This window comes from Montipora foliosa, chromosome 11 (assembly GCF_036669935.1).
Source record: "Montipora foliosa isolate CH-2021 chromosome 11, ASM3666993v2, whole genome shotgun sequence".
Classification (NCBI taxonomy): domain Eukaryota; kingdom Metazoa; phylum Cnidaria; class Anthozoa; order Scleractinia; family Acroporidae; genus Montipora; species Montipora foliosa.
In genome coordinates, this window is record NC_090879.1 from 6,654,117 (window position 1) to 6,661,616 (window position 7,500).

Here is a 7,500-nt window from a genome sequence, read left to right on the forward strand (position 1 = left end):
AACGGAAACAAAAACTTTTCTATTGGATTACATTGTACATCTCAACCTTGTTTAAAAGATTCGATGACCTTTGTCCTACAAAATATAGAGCAGATTCATTCACCTTTCTTTCACTCATGATCATGACGTTGAGGGAATCGCAGAGAATCGGTTTGCTTCTAGTGCCTTCTGGGTAATTCCAAAATGGCGGTACTATTTTTCAGTCTTTCTCGGTCATTCAAGATGGCGATCAGCCAAGATGGCGTCAGTGGACCCCACTCTTCTAGCTGTAAAGTCAAAAGTCCTGACCCCCGGAACTCAACGAATGATCAAAAGTCCCTACCACGGGCAGACTTGTAACGTCAAATCCTCCTCCTATGCCCGGCCCCCTCCCCCCCCAGCGGCTCAACATTGATAGGTGCATTATACTAGGTCTATTTTGAGGTGACGTCTTCCTCGACGTCGCCATCATAGATCTTAAGGTCCCTATTATAGACTTTCGCCTTCATAAACCAAACAAATAAGTTCATGTTCACAATTGAGATGAACTAGACTTGGGATCGGTTCTGTGGAATTCCTAAATATTGCTTTTTTTATCTCCATACGTTCTCTGTAGTTTTGTGTCTTTAGAATTATGGGAAATGTACGGCAGAAACTCTTGTTAATAACATAATTTCTTCAACAGCCATTCTCTCCAAATTTATTTTGCTGCGCCTTTGAGCGCATATCTGCTATAAACCCAAAATTGCATATCATGAACTTCCTTACAAACCTTTGAATTTCTCTCCACCTTAGCCCTGATTACCCATGATGGAATCAAGAGTGTGAACTTGTCTATTCAATGAAGTTCAAGTAAGTTGCAGGGGTATTCTGCAATTTAGCCTCAATTTTATTTGGAAGCTAGAAATTCAGAATTTTCCCGGCCTTCAACAAAGATCTTACTGTTTTTAATGTTTCCAATGAGTTAAGATTTCTTAGCCGTTCTTTTGTAGTATCCGTTGCAGGTGTGCTGTTATTTGGGTTGTCACGTTGCAGTGTCAAATATTAGGGAGCTTAAGTTAAGAAGCCGTCCACATCTCAAAAATGCGCGTGCTTCAGCGCCCTATTTTTCTTACGCAACCCTTTGCTCTTGATCTTGTTCTACGAGTTGCTTGAGCGACGAGAAAAATAATTCTTCAATTTGCCAGAGAAGTACACCGCAGTATTGCCACAGTTAACATTCATAACTGTGGCAGCAAATTCCAGCAAATGTTTGTCACAAGTGATGTTGCAAGTACCATGCCTGTGTTTAAAAACATTTCAGCCTCGCACACTACATGGAATGTAAATAAACTTGTGTGAATGGGTAAATGGATTTATGTTGCTTGCTATCATTCAGGAGTTCCCTTAAAATAACATTTACTTTAATTACCTTCCTTGGTGGGGGTGGGGGAGGGGGGTATGGATATTTTCTGGAACTACATGTACACAATCAACAGAAATGTTAGGAGTAATATTTATAAGCCAGCTGTACAAGGTCATAGATGAATAATTCAAGGTTACTACTGCCCTGCTTTTAGACCTTAGCAAGGCATTTGTCTGCATACATCATGAAACATTGAAGAAACTTTGTTATCTAGGAATCTCTGACAATACGCTCAAATGGTTTGCTAGTTGCTAGATTGGAAGAATACAACATACGTGTATCAAGACTTCATTGTCTGATTTTCTGGTGATCAAGGGCTCCATACTTGGCAAACTTTTATTCAATCTTTATGCCAATGAGCTACAGCCTGTTTGTGCTCACTGCAAAGTGCAATCCTACATGTATGTGGAGGACTCAAAGCTTTATATGTCTTTTTCTAACAAGAACACAGACAATGTTATGGAAGACCTCAAGAGTGACCAAATGCACCTTGTCTCCTGTTGCTGTACAAATTGGCTACTTACCAATCCCAGCAAAACAAGATTCTGTGTCTTTGGATCTTCACAGATGCTTAAACAATTAAAATGTCATACCATCGGTCATGATCGTATATCAGCTTACCATTGTGGATACAGTTAACGATTTGGGAGTCTGAGCATATACATGTATCACCTATCCTGAAGAACTTAACTCTTTTACTAATTTTGGAAATTATTATTCTATACCTTAGAGATGCTGTTTTAACCCATTGACTCCTGGGGGTTCCCCATTGACGAGTAAGATCTTAAGTAAAATACTTAGTATGGCTGGTTTACAATGTAGGAGTGAATGGGTAGCAGTTCCTATTGATGAGTAAAATGGAAGACAGTCTCACTCTCAGGATTTAAAGGGTTTTAAGGGGTACACAGTTTTTGAGTGATCTTTGATGTTGTTAACCCATTCGTCCTTGAAGCAGCCCCCATTGATGAGTAAAATCATCTTGCTTTTAAAGATGCAGTAAAATCTGCAAGTCTCATTCTCAGCATTGAAAGGGTTAATAAACAAATGTATGATTTTGGAAATTCTATTACTTCCTTGAAGATGGGTGGATGGTTGTGGGCCTTGCAACAACCTAGTTGCTAGTGTAATTGTATAAATAAATAATTATGACGTCATTATACTTGGCAGTTATCTTTACAGGTACTGTGATTTGAAAGGTCTTTGATATTTTCAACAGAGTAGATTGTCAATCAATACGGGTGATTTCTATAATTGATTAGACTACAGTATTTATGAAAAAGTGAGATATGTTTTTGCTTACAACTAAACAATCGCAGAAACCATATTAATTTAAAAGTAAATTCATTTGATGCTTGCCCACAAAGCGCTTTTTACTTAACACAGGAACACGTACATAATTCTGAAGTGATGTTGTTATTGTGATCATTTAAGCAAACATCCCTATTGAATGAACGAAGAAACTCTTCTTGGCAAGAGAAAACACTTAACACATGAGAGCCAAATGATTGTGCGAAGCGGTATTTTCTTATGCTATTCTAGACTAGACAAAACAAATTCCTACCCTTCCTTAGATATTTCTACAGTTTGTATTCCAAGTAGTACTACTGGTTTTTTTTTTTTTAACCATGAGCTCGAAACCTTGTTGTGCAACTGGTTCAGGAGTTTGCTGCACAAATACTCTTTTTATTGTGAACAAGAGGCCATATTCGGCCTATCCTCTGGCCGATTCCTATGTTTTATTTAAGAAATGCTAGGATGAAGTTGAATCATCTTTGCTGGTGTTTTTTTTTTTGTAAAAGGTTGGTTTTTAATAAGTAGGAACTTCAAACTTCAAATCAGCGAATCCCTGATGAAACAAGTTCGTACATGTAAATGCCTTGAAGGTAATAGTCCATAAAAAATATGTATTCAAATTTTATCTTGTCAGCCTCACAAATATTTGTAAACTTTGGAATCCTGACGTCACTTAAGAAACAGGAAGTCATTTTCGTGAGCAAATGTATATTATATGTCGAAAATTTACTAATAAATTTATCCTGGAAATGTATATGGGGCAAAGGTTGAATCACACGTCATCACTCCTGTACTTTTGGCATGAAGATTCACTTTCACCTTTACTCCTCAAATGGTGACATATTTAGGTAAATCATTGATTGTAAGATGACTGTTTATACACCAGCCATGGTAGAATTTAGTCCCAATGTTCACAATAGCAGCTAATGTATTAGAATCCCAGTAACTGCAGGGCTTGATGACAGAGTAACACAATGAATATAGTGCCAGTGGACAACACTGCTTACGAGGATAAAAGCTGTTGTTTTCAGCAATATTACGATTAACTTTAGCAATTTTTATTCCTTTTACCTCAAATATATCACTGATCTGATACAAACTTTGAATAAACTGGACTAAACTACTTACAGATGGTACTTCTAAAAGAACGCATGTCCCTTCAGGGTGACTGTTTCCATACAAATCTCTACCATGAGAATCAAATATTTTAAAAACACCATTATTACAACAATAGATTCCAACCACAATGCATCTTACTCCTAAAATAAATGAGGTTTAGCTTTGAGCCATAAGCGATTCGAAAGCTCCAAGAAAAGACGTACAGTAATGGTATCCCTCGATTGCACTATTACCATGAACATTTCCAGTGTAGCTCTCACTCTAAGAAACTTGGTAGGCAGTATCAAACACTCTTAACATTGATGCCAACAGCAAAAAAGGCAGCTGAATGCGCCAACCTTGAATATAACTGATTACCAACATCCATTATTTGTATCAAATCATTAGGACAATAAATCCGCCCATAGTTGTGGTATATGAAAGAACTCAAACTCATCGCAAAAACACTGTTGTCCAGCATTTTGACGAAATACTCTAAAGTTGCCTTGGCTGTAAGGTGCTCAAGATTATAGATCGTTTTCACGTGACGTCATCATTTTCTAAAATCCAAAACTAAAGAGCCACGAAAGTTTTTATCCTCATCAGGCATAAGAGGCGGTAAATTTGTATCCATTTGAAATTTTAAAGCTCAATAGCGTGCTTCGTTTGGAAACCAGAGCATTTTGAATTTCTGAGTTATAGCGGTGCGTGACACGAGGCGACGATCGAGTTTATTGAGAAATATATATTTATGTCACGGTTTTGAGCCTTTTTAGAATTTAAAGCATTAGGAAAAGTGCTTAGGTAAATAGCTGTCTGTTCAGTACAGATGATCACTCGCCTAGATAGCCAAAGTAAGTAACAGATGTTGACACTATTTTCCGGCCGCCATATTGGTGCACCACAGATGTGCACCAACATGGCGTTTTCATACTGGGCTCTGTAAATTTCTGCGAAACATTTCGACGAATATCTGAAGTTTGGGGAAACGCACAGGCCTAAAACTTGGAGAAGCGTCTTCTTCATTTATATTCTACAACATCACGAATTCTTGACTTTTTCCACTGGATGGTTTTCGATTTTTTTTTTATTGCGTGACAGTGAAAACGATCTATAGTTTACTGGGGTCCACAATGGGACCAGGGTTCTTCTTTATATCGGAACTTAGTTTGAACTTACAATAATTAATTCTGTGGTTATGACTCGTGAAAAGTGACGAGGGTAAAACACATGTAAACAAAGAATAATATTTTTTAACTTTCTGCATCTCTTTAAATCTTTTTCGATGCCACTTCGATTTAAATTTAACATAGCGATGAATTTTAGATGACATTGGTGTATTTTTCCGAATATTATAAAAAACAAACGCTTGCAGCTTTCGATTCTTCTTCGACAGTCGCTTTAGCTTTTTCACTGGTACTGTATTCTACTTGGTTCACGTTCCCGTCTGGACCTGTGGCGTTCCAATAAATTCTTATTGCTGGTCTAAACAAACATCTCATAACGAGACCTGATTCCAAGTTTCTTCGTTAACTTTATTGGAGCCGTTGAATAATTTCGTACACTTGAATGTAACTGTTTCACTTCAGGCAGCATAATATAGTCTTCAAATGAATTAGAAACCGTTTCTGAACATCGTATGAGTGTACGTAAACTTACATACAGCTTGCCGATGATCCATGCGATGGTTGTTATTATAATGACACTACTGAAAAGTACAATCGTTAACGTTCCTCTAATCCACATTTCAAAACAAATAATTACAAGAAACAGAAATATTATCATAATACGGATCCCGGTACATACAGTACCGCTCAGAAATACGTTAACCAAAATATGCGCATAATACGCGTATATCTATACGCGTATGTGCGTATAACCATACGCGAGTACGCGTATGGTTATACGAACATACGCGTATATATATACGCGTATATGCGTATACAGATATACGCGTCTGCCTCATTAGCTTGCTTATTGTTTTGCTTATTGTTCTAAACAATACACGTAGCTTGACAGCAATACAATAGTACATGACTACGAACTACATGACGAAGACGCACTTTCACAAACAGCTGTCGTGTTCGGAATACAAACCCACGCAAGGATGTTTATTTCATCGATAAATATACAGTTCGGGTTCAGAGTTATTTTGTTTCACACTATTAAAAGAGAAAATAATATACACATAAATACAGGCACACCATCAATAAACATGCAATTCTCGGAAATTGTTCGAGTTTACCTCGCGGAACACGTTCTACTCCTATTTGAAAGGTGTTGCATTACCTGTCACGACTTCCTCTTGATGTGAGTTGTATGCAAATTTTGATAGAACCGAATGATACGATACTACTAAAAAGATTGTGTCCCATTTATGAGTTGCCGCAAAGCGATAGACGCTTATTTACGTAACAGAAAGATTTCAGAGGCACGCGCTACTTAGAATTTAGAACAATTGCTTGTTTTCGTTCGCGCTACTTAAAATTTAGCTAGAACAATTGCTTGTTTTCGTTCGGCATATTTGTTTGTTTACTCTCAATTCTATTTGAATGTCTTCAATAAAACAAGATGGTGTGTTGTCATTTTCTTTGAATTTCACTAACTTGATTGAGCGCTGCAGTTTATGGGATCAGTAAAAAATTAAAGGCCGGTTTTCACGGTGCGACTTGTCGGCCCGATTCTGTTGCTGCAACAGATTTTTTTACGTGGGGCCGATTTTTTTCAAAGCCACCGCCAAAAATCGGGCCGACAAGTCGCACCGTATAAACCGGCTACATTCCCTTCCAGACATAAAAAGCAGTTTTTTTAAAAGTGGTTAGAATGAAATCTTTCAAGCTCTATTGAAAAGATTAGATTATGGTGAAATTACGACATAATAAGTCGTGTGTAGCATTATTTACCTTTGTCGTAGCTTAACAATTAAGTGGACATCAGAATACATATACGCGTATGCGCGTATGAACATACGCGTATGTGCGTATACACTGCGTATGCGCAGTTAACGTATTTCTGAGCGGTACTGTACTTGTTTTGCTTTCACATGGGACTCGCGGGCCGTTGGCAAAACCCGGATCGGATCGGATCGGATCGGATCGGACCGGACCGGACCGGACCGGATCGGATCGGATCGGATCGGACCGGACCGGACCGGACCGGATCGGATCGGATCGGATCGGACCGGACCGGACCGGATCGGATCGGATCGGATCGGATCGGATCGACAAAACCCGGACTGGTTCAATTTTTAAAATTCCTGCCAATAGACACATGAAATCCCTGGGTCACCAGTTAAGGTTACTTCCCACCTTCACGGGTGTCCTTCCGGAAAAAAGTTCGTACTCGCGTTAGTTTCAATAAAATCATAACAAACTATACATCAGAAGAAAGCTTAGTAAATGTAGTTTACGATAAATATACTGCTTTAGCAAGTTTTTCTTTTGGTAAGTGTTAGAATTGGTGCCGGTAAGACGTGAAACCGCCGAGGGTTCTTCTGTTAAATTTATAATTATCGGGTATCGGATGCCGCTTCACGAGCAAAATGACTTCACAGTGTTGTTATTCACAAGCCATCAATCAACAAAAGCTTGTCAGGAGATTCCGATATTTAGAATAATTTCTCATGGCGTCCATTTACACAACATACCTCGCATATTTTTGGCTACTCCAACCTTAGATGCAGATATCTAAACAACCAATCAGAATATCGAAAATGCCTGAGACAA

General features: G+C 38.3%; 1 protein-coding gene across 1 annotated transcript in view; it reads left to right on the top strand.

Moving 5' to 3' along the window:
* LOC137976438 (NLR family CARD domain-containing protein 3-like) overlaps positions 1 to 7,500 on the top strand; it is a 52,907-nt gene that overhangs the window by 1,552 nt on the left and 43,855 nt on the right. Inside the window, exon 2 of the mRNA XM_068823779.1 lies at positions 775 to 831. The gene's annotated coding sequence lies outside the window, so the exon portion shown is untranslated. The remainder of the gene's footprint in view (positions 1 to 774; positions 832 to 7,500) is intronic.